The following is a 13,778-nucleotide window of genomic DNA, read 5'->3' as shown; positions in this document are numbered from 1 at the left end:
GTTGGGAGGCAGCCACAGATGTTGCACAATTTTTTCAATTAAAACCCCATAAATTAAAAAAAAAAAATAACGAGACAGGCGCTATGCTCAGCAGAGACAAAGGAACAAGCTGTCAGTGGAACTGTGTGGGCCCACTCACCACTGTGGGCAGGGAATGCTTGGCTGGTCACACCGTGCACTGGCCAAACACCCGTGGGCACTTTGTGTTACACAGGTGGTGCCAGGAACATTTGATTTCTCCACTGGCAAAGGCCATCCAGCCCTGCTCTCCCCTTTTCCTGGCTGGAGCTGGGGAGAGGCAGGACCAGCCCTGGAGCTGCAGTGACCACTCCTAGCATTGAGTGGATACTGCAGGAATTGGGAATTAGCCCTTAAAGTAGGCTGAGAGCCCATTGGTAGAACAAAGGTTGTGTTTTTGGGGTTTGAGAGCCGTGGTGAATGGAGGTGGCTCTCCCTTTTGTGTTGTGTGCGTGCCCTAAATGCAATTATTTGGCTCCTACCATGTCTGATATTATTATTTTCTTGCTATCTTTGGTACTTTTATGGCCCCATCACCATAGTAACTGAGCATCTCAGAACCCTGTGAGGAGGGAATAATATTATTCCCCTTGTAGAGCTGAAGGAAGAGAACAACAGCAAGGCTCAGAGCTGGAGGCACAGGAGGACTTGAGTCCATCCAAGGCCAGGCACTTTGGTTCATATTCCTGATACTTCCAGTTTTACAGTCACACTAAGTTTCCTAGTCAGCCCCAGGCCACATTTCCATCCCATTTCTCTTCCTCCTTCCCTGAGTCAGTCCAGTACCAGCCTCCCAGCTGGAGCTGCTCCCTCCTGCTGCCCCTTCCCTGTGCACCACCAGATGATGGGCACTGCCTAATGTTGGTTTGCTCTGCTGAGGACCTTCCCTTTGCACAGACTATTTCCATCTTTAAATATTGAATGAAAACCAGAGCAAGGTCAGAGCCAGACGTGTCAGATTTTCTTCATCCCTGACCCATTCCAGACTCATTTCCACTCTGGGGGTTTGGCTGTTTTTCTTGAGAGACAGCTGACAGAGAGTCAGAAAGAGGGATTTGAAACCAAGTCCTCAGCAGAACAAACTAAAGACTCAATAGGTAAGGGCAGGCCAATGTGGTGCCCAAAAGATTGACCTGGGTTTCCACCTACCTGCTTCTGGCTGTTTTCCTCTTCCCTGGGCACCTCCTCCCACTGTGATGAGCCTGCTCCCTCCCTGGCCTCCCCTGCCACCAGTTCATGGCTTGTGGTGCTGCCATCACACTCCCCAACACATCATCTCCTTACTGCCTTCCCTGCCTCAGGTTGTTCTGGAATAAAACAATCTTCAATTATTGATCTCCTTTTTTCCCCTCCTTTTGTGCAATATATCATTTTTTAATTAAAAAGATGCCTTGTGGAAGTGAAAGGGGCTATTAAGTGTTTTGGTCCATAATTAACATCAAACCCTTGACTTAAAATCTTTATGGATTGAGTGATCTTCCTTAGCTGTTGCACGGATAACACTGCACAAATTTTGGTGGCCCAGGGGCTTCAAATCACCCATATTTCTGTCTGACAGAAGAGACACAGCAAATTTGAAGCATATTTCCACCCACACTCTAAAGGTGGCAATAACACTGGCATTGAAGAACTGGTCTTTGATCCTGCTGGATTTTATGGATGACCAGCTCTTGTTAGAGCTGATGAATGCAGCTGCCACCTTGCCAATTTATGGTATTATTCTTCCTGGGCACCTCCACTGGCACATTCGTTATGGCCATTGGACACTAAGTGACAAGTTCCATATTCTTGGCTTTCTGCATGAGGCTGGAGTGAGCAGATATTGGTGCTCTCATTAGGTCTCTGCTGTGTACTCATCTATTAGCCTGCTCTTGCTAAGCAGCTCTGGACTGTCTTTCAGGCTTTGCTTGTACATGAAATGAGCTGTCAATTGAAAACCCCTTGGCTGTGTTTCATAGCCTGGCTGTCACTCAGGCACCTCATAACAGTGAGGACATCAGAAGCAGGCATTCTCCAAGGTATGAGAAGATGGTCGACTTTCAGCACTTTTATATTTTTCTCTTGAGCCTAAAATGAATTTTTCCTTAAAGGAATCTCGGTTCACGGCCCCAGCAACATCAACAAGTGAGGTGTGCTGCCATTATGGACAGAAGTCAGATTTCTGTGATGTGACTGTGCCACAGGCACAGGCAAGGATCCACAGCCTGGCAAAAGAAAGGCAGAAGCAGACTTGGCTGCATGAGCTTTGTTAAAATGACTCCCAGCCCCAGTTTGCTGCTGTTGTAATGTGGGAAAGAACTGGCACCATGTTCCCCATGTCAGGGCTTGTCTATACCTGGGGGGAACTAGAGAGATATTTTAATAATCTAAGTATTAGTTGCATCCCTAGTACCCTCTTTGAGGCTGATGCTGGGCAGCGAGGCTGAAAATTAATTGCAGGGTTTTCATTTTTTCATGATTTCTTCTTTTTTCTTCCTTTTTGTTTTTTGATTCTCATCTCAACTGTATTAAACTTTAAATCCATAGAATATGGGATATGCAGCAGGGATTCTGCCAGCTCTCTTCTGCTCTCTTCCACTTCAGTCCCAGCCCTGTGGGTCAGCAGCAACATTTGCTGCCCATAGCCAAGAGCCTGTGGAGAAAACAAAGCTGGGAAGAGTCCATTTTCTGCTGCTTTGTTTCCAATCCTGCCCAGGAATGGAATAAACTCAAACAGGCACTCTTTCAATCAAGTTAGCTTCTGCTGAGTCAGCTCCATTTAAAACTTGGCCTTTCCAAAAACCCTGCAACTCTCAGAAACCCCGGCCAAGATTCTATGGGTAAATATAAAATGAATTAGGAGGCAGGTTTTTAAAATAAAGGATTGCTCTTGGAACCCAGGGGTAATAATAATTCCTCAGGAGAACACAGAATCTCTTAATCAGTAGCCCTGAGGTGCAGGCTCAGCAGCACAGTGGAGATGGGAGTGGATGGAGCTGCTCTTGGACACCCTGGTGGATCCCCCATCCTGGCTGCTGCTCAGTGGGGCACAGCTGGGTTGGAAGGGGCTCTGGTTTTGTTCTCTTTTCGTCTCTCTGGTAGCAACAATCTGGCTGAAAAACCTCTCCAGGCAAGTCTGTGCACTCAGAACTGGTGATTCAACCCCACTCCGGCTGTCTGGAGGAGAGAGATTGGTTTCATTGCTGTTTTCAGCAAGGACATTATCAAACAGGTTTCGTTTGGATGGTGTCATTTCAGCCTGGCTGCGTGGCGTGGCTGGGATGCTCCGCTTCGTTTGTGTTACAATCGAGTGACTGAAAGAGATGAGAGGGAAAAGGAAAATCAATTTTGAAGTATTTCTTTACTGCAAGAAAAATAACCCAAAACGTTGACTTGTGCCCCCAGCCTGCTACCAAATCAAGTTTTGCTATCTTGAATCTTCTCACAAGCCAAAATGTCTGGGATTTGTCCAGCCAGCTGAAGTGATTGCTGCGGGATAATCTCACTTTGAGCTCCAGACTCATGCTGGAGGCACCACAGGGGCATGGAGAGGGTGCAGCCCCCTCTCCCCATGGATGTCTGCCAGCCTGTCCCCAAACAGCATTTGTGTTTTCCCAGGTAGCCACTGCCTTGCTCCAGGAGCCTTTTTTTGTCCCCAAGTCTAACCTGATTTCTCTTGCTGTAATTTAAGCTGATTATTTCTTGTCCTGTCCACCATGGACATAAAGAACAGATTATTCTCTTCCCCTTAGCAGCAGCCTTTTAAGCACTTGAAAACTGTTATCACATCTCTTCTTCCATCATCTCTTTTAGGCAAAATAACCCAGTTCTTTCAATCTTTCTTTGTAGGTCATGTCTCGTAGACCTCTGATCATCCTGCTAGCTCTGTGCTGCCTACAGCAGCGCCACCTCCTTTCTGATATGAGCTGCCAATACCAGAATCCACTCCAGTGCAGACCTCACGAGGCCTGAGCAGATCAGAGAGATGATTTTGTGAGGCTCCTGGGCCACACTGCAGCTGGTGCATCCCAGGGCTCTGTCTGCCTCTTGATGTGGCAGGGATACCTCATGTTCAGCTTGTGACCCATGATAATTCACTGACCTTTTTCTGGGGAGCTATTGCTTGTGGGCTTGGTGTTTCCCATGGGGTTCTGAGGTGAATAGCAAAAGGCAGGAATGAAGCATCTCTAAAGAATGTTGTGTTCTCTTGTGTTTGTCAGTGTCTTGCTGGTGCTGATTTTGGTGTGCTCATGCATTCAAAGCACACTTTTGGTCAGACTGTGTGGTACCTGGGTTAGATGTAACTCTGTCCATGCTGAAGAAGTTTTATTGATGATCCTTTCAGTTGCTGACTCCCATTACCTCATAATTTCTAATGTTTTATCTCTTTTGTTCATGTCCTTTTACTGTCTAAAATGTGCTGGTGTTTAGCAGTCGTTAATCAGCATTTTATGCAAAAGAGATGAGATTTTCAATTTTCTGCAGCCAACAGAGCATTGAAAAGCCTGTCTCCATCCCTCAGGAGCTGTTTTTAGAGTGAGCTGAGCCTTTTTCCATGACTTTTTTTTTGCTTAGAAACTGGAGGTTTCTGTCCAGAAGGACTCCATAGTGGGAAGCTGAAGGTTGGTCCCTGGGGCTCAAACATAAAGGGGCTCAGTGCAGGGACTCCAAATGATCCTAGGAGAAATGCTCCCCCCACCCAGCCACACAGTCAGCCCACTGAATATTTAAATTGTTTATGCCACGTGGAAAAGCCCATTTCTCAGAGATGGGGCAGCACTGATGCTGCTGCTCAGGGAGGCAAGGGGTGAAGGAGCCCCCTGTGCTCAGGTGAGCCTGGACCAGAGCCTGAGTGCCTGTCCTGGTCCCCAGGGGCTATCACAGCATCAGCTCTGCCCAGTGCTGGCAATCCCAGCCATGCCAAAGGTCCCAGGGGGAGGGAAATGCAGGTGACTGCTGGGACAGACATTCCAGGCAGGGGAGCTGTGCCAAGGTACTTGGGTATGATAGTAATTCATGTGGACATTGCTGGTAATGGCAGAGCTGGTGCTGCAAGTGAGTGCACAGAGGCAGGAAATGAACCCCATCAATTTTTAAGGTGTCAGCTGTTTGATGGGGCAGCTGCAGAGATGGGGATGGCTGGAGCTGGTTTGTTAGGCAGGTCCTGCCCACAGTCCTGGCAGCTGGATGCAAACACACAGGTTCCTGCCCACAGGTCCTGGCAGCTGGATGCAAACACGCCCCTGCCCTGCCATGGGGTGGGGCTGCCTTGCTGCCTGCAGGGAGATGGCCCTGGGAAGCTGGAAATGGTCCCAGTTCAGTCCCAGTTCAGTGAGAGTGTGAGCAAGGCTGTGGATATTCAGGCATTCAACCAGAGGTGTGTTTGAGGGTGATGATTTAGGTGAGGGGCTCTCTGGTGCTGTCTGCAGCTATTCAGCCCATGCTTCCAATGGGTCCCAATTCAGCAAAGCATGTCTGGCTGCAGGTGAGGGCATTTCCACTCCAAACCCTTCTCTTGCAGTGGAATAAACCCTTTCTGTCCAGGACCTGAGTGGTATTTGTAACATTTGGGAAACCACCCTGTTCCCACTGAAAACCAGGGGTCTCTTGTCCCCAGCTCCCACAGAATCAGTACAGATTGTCACAGAGTAGGTGTTTTTATGGACTGGCTGCTCTCTGCCTTCACAGTTCTAATTAAGTTGTATATTTTGGGAGTAAAAATGTCCTTTTTGATGATATTGGTCAGGAAAGCTCTCCAGCATCTCCAATAAAGGGCAGGGAAGAGGCAAGTGATCTAAGGCAGGCTGTAATGAGGTACCAGAGGCAAGCCCAAGGTCAGTGGGGGCAAAGGGCCCCTGTCACACTGGCTGGTGGTGCTCAGCTGGTTCCCTGCTCCTGCACACTCCCATCCCCATCGCTGTGGTTGAGGATTTGGGTCTGCACTCCCTAAACACACTCTGGTGTGGAGAGAAGCCCCTGCCACGTGGGCAACACGCTTTAAATCCACATAGTGAGAGGAGGGATGATCACCTCACTTTAGGGAGGGGACAGACACATGCCAACACCCTTCTCCCCACAGGGGTGAGAGTATCCAGCTGCTCTGGAAGAGCTGGAAGCGCTGCAGGAATCATCTGCAGGGAGAGACACCAAGTTGGCAGCAGGCAGAGATCTGGGGCACTGATGAGAGGAAATCTAGGGCATCAAAGAGCAGAGATTGGGATAATCAAGGAGAAGAGATCTAGGGCATGGAGGAGCAGAGATGTAGGTAATCAAGGAGCTGAGATCTGGGGCATCAAAGAGCAGAGATGTGGATAATCAAGGAGCAGTGATCTAGGGCAGGGAGGAGAAGGGGTCTAGGTAATCAGGGAGTGACAATCTAAGGCACCAAGGGGAGTTGCTGTGGGGCATCAAGGAGTGGGATCTGTAGCACTAAGGAGGGACATGCAAGAAGGTGGAGGCAGGGCTAATGTCCAGCTCTGACCAGTGTCACAGACATCTTTTATGAAAAATCCTTTCCTCCTGAGAAGCTGAGAAGCCTCAGCAACAAATTGTAAACAATGGTTATCTGCTGCTGTGGAATGCAACAGGTGCATCTGGGATTGGCCCATGTTGGATGTTTGTAATTAATGGCAAATAACAATGAGCTAGCTCGGACAGAGAGTCCGAGCCACAAACCTTTGTAATCATTCTTTCTTTTTCTATTCTTAGCTAGCCTTCTGATGAAATCCTTTCTTCTATTCTTTTAGTATAGTTTTAATATAATACATATCATAAAATAATAAATCAAGCCTTCTGAAATATGGAGTCAGATCCTCGTCTCTTCCCTCATCCTCAGCCCCCTGTGAACACCGTCACAGACCAGCATTTCATAGTCCAGGCTAGAGGGGAACAAACTTCCCCAGGAAACTCTGCAGCTCCCAGGGCTGTCCAGGACAGCTGAGCCTCCCCTGGCAGCTCCAGGCTCCTCCAAGGGGGAACCCTGGGGTTGCTTCAGCCAGCAGGAGGGAGCCTGCCTCCCCATCAGCAAACATGATGTGTCTGAAAAATAGAGCCACGCTAACAGTTATTGATCTATAACTTTTTAACCAATTTCTTTTTTACAATATTGGATTGCGTGCTAATATTAGCTTTTTATGGTCGGCGCTAGGCAAACTCCACTCCATCAGCGAAAAACAGCTCCTGTGGGCCAATCTGCACCTCCCATTGAGCTGAATGATAGAGGACTGGAACAATATTTTTTGACAGATCAGTTCCTGTTCAGGGTAGTGGTGGCCATTATGCAAATCGAGCTATAAGAAGTTTAAAAGTCTGGAACCATTATATTTCTTTATTTCATTAACATCAATGCAAGCGGGCAAGTTAATACAACAGGGTGATCCCATTCCAGGGCTTGCACAGCATAGTGCCCCCATCATTTAACAGGACTGGTGATTTCCTCTAGAGGTGCTCCCAGCATCTGTACTGAGGCATTTTTTGCATCGTGCAGCTGGGAGAGGGGTGGGTGACAAATGTCTGAGGGCAGATTAGAGCACAGGAATCCTCTGCCTGAGCTGGCAGATGGCTGGGAGGGCCCTGCCCCTGGCAGACATCCAGGAGGATGGGGCACAAGGAGGGGATCCATTACAAGGGCCTGATTTCCCACTGGGCCGTGGGGATCTGCTCCCCACCTCGGAGCACCTGCACAAAATCTCTTCTGTGGTTTGCCCAGCCCTGATTCTCTGCATGGGCCATGAGAAGCTGCTTGGGCAGAGCTGCCCTGGAGTCACAGAGTGCACAGAGGCATAAACACTCAGGATCCAGGTTTACAGGGCAAGGCAGCATGGTGTTAAGCCCATTTCCTCCAGCCCTGGTGCTGGACACACATTTTCCCAGCACAACAGCAATACAAGGAGCTAAGCACTGATATAACACAGTGCTTATATGATATGATGCTATATAATATGATTCTATATGATATGATGCTATATAATATGATGCTCTATGATATGATGCTTATATAATATGATGCTATAAAGAGTAAAGATTTGTGCCCCAGGCCATGCCCTGACCATGGTGGTGGCCACCTTCCTCCTCCTCCTCCTCCATCATATCAGCACCACCACAGACACAGACCTTCCCAGCCCTCCCCATCCTCCCTCATGCCCCTCTCCTGCACCCCAGCAGGGCACAGGGGCACTCACTAAAGCAGCTTTGCAAAGAACACCCATCCCTCTTTATGCCCCCATCAGCTGAGGGTACCAGCCCCTCTTTGCAATCAGAAAATCAATACACAGTGCAAGGAAATTATGGGGTTCTGGGGCTCAGCCCTTGCATTAGTGCTTTAAGGAAGGGAGTGGGGGATTCCTGGTCACCCACAAAAGGCAGCAACCCTGTGAGAAGCTGATTCTTTCCCACACCCAACACATCCATGTGCACACTCACACTCACCTATTTGCATAAATGTGGAAAATAAAGATCACAGCCTGCCACACCAATGGATCCCAGCACTACCATAGCTCCATTATAAATGGCAATGTCTTGGAGAATTACTGCTAAAGACTCTACCTTTTAGTGTTGAAACTTTTAATTGATTTTAAAATACACAATCAATCACAGTTAATCAAGGAATCATGAAGAAGCTATTGTACACAAATACACAGAGACAGCATATAAACTACAATTAATGACCACTTAAACAATGGGGGGAATGAAAATAGGATTATTTATTAGTGTTTATGGACAGTAATGGATGAACTAATGAAGCAGCAGCACGGTGGTGTGTTAGAAGCCAAAGTTGGTGATACTTAACACCAAGTGGCCATAAGTGACTCTTCAGTGGATGGGTCAATGGCACAGTTTGGAGAAATCTTTTCCAAGGGAGGAGATGCCTTTCCCCCTAGTCTAAACATTACATGGCCTTGCAGCTGCTGGTGGAGGTCAGGATGCAAAAAGTGATTCCTGGGTTCTCATCACAAATCCTAGGGCCAGTCAAACCTGTCAGGCACAGCTTTGCTCTGGCAGGGGGTCCTGTAGCCCCCCAAAAAACACTTCTGGGCTGCCTTCAGCCAAATCCCTGCCAGGGAGCTGCCTAGTGCAGCTAGTGCTCTGGCATTAGTGCTGGGGGAGAGGTTAAAAACCCATCTGAGTGCCCTGTCCCATCCCTGGAGAGCCCATTCTTTGTGTCTCAGGGTGGCAAGTAGCCTGATGGGCCACAGAAGGGTGAGCACAGCAAGGGCTGGGGGTTATTAAAGCCTGAGCCAAGGACAGTGAGCTTGGACAGGGCAAAGGAGGTGAATTCCATGGAGGCATCTTGAGGCCTCTGAGCTCTGTCCTTGTCCACAGCTCCAGGTGGTCTGTCCAGGATTTAGCACAAAAGACTATTTTGTCTAAGCTGGCTTTATTCCCACCCACGTAGGCAGAGCCTCGCAAGCCCAGAGCCAGGTGCTGCTGAGACACACACTGACACAATCCCACCTGTGCTGCCTGCAGACCCATTTGCCTTTGCTGTGCTGGACCAGGACCTTCCTGTGCCTCCAAGCAGAGCCTGCTGTCCCCAGGGACACTCAGAGGCACACGGGGGTGTGCCATTCACACAGGGAGCAGCCTTTGCCTTCCAGATTGGCAGTTTGCAGCTTTCTATCCACAGCTATTTGGCTCTCTAAATTAATGAGCAGCACCCAGATCGCCTGGCACATGGAGGCAGTGATGAAACAACTCCTGGTGAGGAGAAGGGGAGAGTCCAGAGGGAAGTTTGTGCTGTTGCACCATTCAGTGCCACCTAATTCCAAAAGACACCACCAGCACAATCCACGTGCTGGTGTCCCTGTAGAAAGGTGGGGACTGTCCCTCCTTCCCTCCTGGGGCAGGGGTGTGGGGATATTCTTGTTTCTGTGGTGAGATGAAGCCTCATGCTTGAAGGAGGCTGCTTTTAGCACTGGACTTAAACTGCTATTAGTCATCTCAGATCGGTGAGAGGGAGCTGACAGCAGGTCAGCCCCCATAACCACACCTCCCCTGGGGCTCTGAGGAGGCTGCAGCCCCTCTCTGCCGGCCCTGCCTGCCAGCAGCCTCCTCCCCACGGCGCCTGTGCTCGCCCGCATGGATCAATGTCTTCCTCTCCTCCACTCTCTCTTTTATTGCCTTGCAAGTTGGCCCCAGGATGTTTTATCACACCACAGCACATAATACAAATGAAAAACAAAGGGGAAAAGTTTGAATCATTTTTTAATATATTCATCCCTGTGCTGGGGAACAATGATCCGTCTGATTAAATCCGCATGCCAGAGTTTATTAAAGCAGGTTGGCCTCTCGCTTTCTCTCTCCTTTAGGCAGGGACAGGCTCATTAAAATGAGCATACTCTGCTCCCTCCCCAGTGCAGCCCTGCCTCACACAGTCCCTGTGCTGCTGCTATCTCACAGGCATCACCAGGAGCTGATGGATGGGGCTCTGCAGCTCACTTTTCCCTGGCAGCAGCTCAGCAGCCAGGCTGTGGCTTTTGGCAAAGGGCAGGAGGAGCCTTCAGCCTCACAGCTGATGGGAGCACACATCCAAGGAAAAGCACCTTAAAATGGGAGGGAGCCTGCCTCAGTGGCCCTGCCCCAGTACCTGGTAGGTCATTTAGCTCCTCCTGGGCTCTGTTTCCCATCTGTGAAATGGGTTTCACGGGCACTGCTTCCCCATTAGGATAATTAATGGCTATAAAGCACTTTGGATTCTGCACTAAGAATAAACCCATCAGCAATGACAAGGTGACAAGTGGGCATCTGAGACACTCTCTGCCTGGGACCAGGTCCCTGTGTGGGCTCCTCGGTGTCCCTTCAGCTGCTGTGCCTGCAGCTCCAAATCCCCTTGGGCTAATCAGGAGGGTCCCCAGCCCACCCAGTCACCCTCACCAGGGGGCATTTCCAGCGTGCTGGTATTTGCTGCAGCTCCTCTTCTTCCTCAGGAGCCCTTCAGAGGCAACCTAAGTCTGTTCCACCCCAGCAATAACAGTGGCTTAGGCCCTGTAATCCCTCCTTTACTTGACTTTGGGTTATTTTGAGCAGGAGATTAAAGGCGATTATCTGCATCACCTGAGATGCTGCACTTTCTATCTCTACCCCCTTTCCTCCATCCCCAGGAGCTCGCCCAGGCCCAGGCAAACAAACCCCTCCCTCCTTGCCATGTCCTCTGCCAGGCTCTGGTCTCAGGACAGCTGTCTGTCCGCAGGGTGCTGCCATGTGGTGGTCCATCAGCAGCCTTGCTTACTAGATCCAGCTTCCCACCTGGCCACCCTTGTGTCCTGCCCTCTGAGCCAAGTGCAGAGATGCTCCACAGGAGGGGAAGACAAAGGAGGGCACCCCAGCACACCGTGGCACTCATTGGGATTAGTTCTGTGGGCTCCTTGAGGAGGAGCTGGTAGCAGAGAGGATAAACAAAGTCCTCCTTTGGGCACTGCAGTCTTGGCAGGGTGTGCTGGGTTCAGCATCAGATATTTACTACCACAGCTGGAGGATGGAGAATGGTTGTTTGTTTGGGGAATCCCACACTATAAAAAAACAAAAAAAAAATCCAAATAACACAGGAAAAGCACTGAAAAATGTCTGTTTCATGCCCAAGGAGGAATCCCCATCACCTGGCAGCATCCAGCTCCTTTCCATGTTCTGGGGACCACGTGCTGCTCTCCAGCTCACTTCACTTGGATTTAGCCAAGCACTTGGTGCTGGTTTGAATCCCTCCCGAACCCTTGCTGAAATCAGCAGCTTTATTAAACGAAGGTCTGAACAAGCAGAGCTACAAGCAGTGACCAGAAATGTTAATTTACCTTCCTTTATGGCTGAGGGATGCTCAAACATCCCAGTGGGGAGGAGCAGGAAGCAATTGTTCCCCTGGGAAGCAAACTCCCACACATGGCATCACAGCACACAGCAGTGTGTGTGACCTGTGCACACATTCATGGCAAGCTCACACCTTCACGGGCTGTTTTTCCTCATTTCAGACTACACCAGCCCAGAATCCATCTGCCACCCTGGAAATTAATAGCAATCATTAAACAAAAAGAGCTGGCAAAAAGAAGCCTGAGGTGAAAAGCAGCTATTTCTGCCAGAAAAAAAATTAAAACTATTTAGACATACAGAAAGTCATTTATTACTGTGAAGTCCTCCCTCCACCTGGGATTTAAATCTCATTACAGTTTGTCCAAAACAGATGTTACCCTTTAGCAGTAGATTATTAACAATAAACTCCAATCCTCCAAAGAGGGTAGGTGTTTTGGGTTCACTTGCTTTTTCAGCTTGGGTAACCTCCACAGGAGATGTTTGGGGAAAGGACGGGCAATCCAAACTCTGGCACAGCTCCCTGCTTCTGTTCCCTTGGACTCCAAAGCTTCATTGCACTCTCCATATCTTCTGGACAAGCAGGGAAGCACAGAGGCTCAAGAGTGGCCACAGACCTGGCTGAGGGGCAGCCAGGATGCTGAGCAGGGGCTTTGTGTGCTGACACACAGCAGCTCCTACTGCTGCTTTCCACCATCGGTTGGGCATGTGCCTCAACAAAAACCAGTTTCTTTTGTAGTCTAGCATGTGCACAACCCATTTTTACAATCTTCTCTGCATCTGGCCACACACTTTTAGCTAGAAGGCTGTTTGGTTGAGCTTTAGGCATGCTGGAAAAAGGAAACCCAGTGGTCCCTCATGCCTGTAGATGAGTATCCTCTGTGGGCAAAGATGGGTTTTTCTTGTTCCCACCAGTGCATGGGCATGCTCCAGAGGGAAATCAGGTTTCTCCTGAGAGAAACACTGCCTGGCACCATGTTTAACCAGCCAAGCCCACAGTGGGCTATCTGTGTTCTGTTTAGATTTAGCATAATAAAAATACCTGCTCAGGAGTCTAGGAGCCTTTTAATCATGCTGTAAACATAATCAAATGAGACATTAATATCAGCTCCAAACACTTGTGGTCATCTGGCTGTCCAGCCCTCTCCCTGACCATCTCAGGTAGCAGGAGGCACATTCCCAGTGTGTGCTAAATAAATGTTCTCACAGGGCCTCCCAGCAGTGAGAATCAGCTATTTTGGGACTGTTGGTGGTGAATCCAGTACCAGCATCTCAGGGCTGCCTCAGAAAACCCTTTTTTCTCTCTGTACAATTTTTCCTGCACCCCAAGGGAAGCATCAAGAGCTCTCCTGGGCCATGTATGTCTGTGAGTACTTATTGCTGAATAGAATATTTCCCTTAGCACAGCACGTCTCAGGCCTTGAGGCTTCACAGTTTATACCCAATCCCTTCATGGAACCCTGAGGAGAGCCCCAAGAAATCAGTGTCCTCACCTCCCTGCAGGTGCAAGGTATCCTTGGGATGGATCTGTTGCACATCCTTTCACATCCTGTCAAAGGCACGATGGAATAACTGCAGGGGCTGTGCTGGTGGGAAGAAAAAGCTGTAATTCATGGCTGAAATTAAATCCTTAAAGAGCAGCTGAGGTGAATGAATGCACACAGCCATATTGTGGACTCTGCCCTCTGCCAGAGGGTGCAGCCACTGCTGTCTCACATCCCTGTGCCTCCTCATGTGCTGATCTGCACCAGCCCCTCATCCTCTCACTTCCATCCAGGCCACAACATCCCACCACCAGGCTGGGACCACTGACCCACCTCCAAAATGTCCAAATAAATGGATATTTGTTTGTAGCCTGGCTGCCTGATCCAAGAGGAGTGTCCTATTAAAAAAAAAAAAAAAAATAAAAAGGTGGGTGCGTATTTCCACTGCTGAAACATCAGACCCACAGCCTGGTAAACTGTTTTTCTGTAGAAACACAGCAGCTG

The 13,778-nt window shown here is 49.1% G+C and overlaps 1 protein-coding gene across 3 annotated transcripts in view; it reads left to right on the top strand.

Moving 5' to 3' along the window:
* The window catches only part of ELFN1 (extracellular leucine rich repeat and fibronectin type III domain containing 1), a 102,234-nt gene that overhangs the window by 78,365 nt on the left and 10,091 nt on the right, over nucleotides 1-13,778 (top strand). The gene's annotated exons all lie outside the window — the stretch shown is intronic.

This window comes from Melospiza melodia, chromosome 18, assembly GCF_035770615.1.
Source record: "Melospiza melodia melodia isolate bMelMel2 chromosome 18, bMelMel2.pri, whole genome shotgun sequence".
NCBI lineage: Eukaryota > Metazoa > Chordata > Aves > Passeriformes > Passerellidae > Melospiza > Melospiza melodia.
The sequence above is the reverse complement of the archived record's forward strand: the minus strand, read 5'-3'. Positions and strand labels throughout refer to the sequence as shown.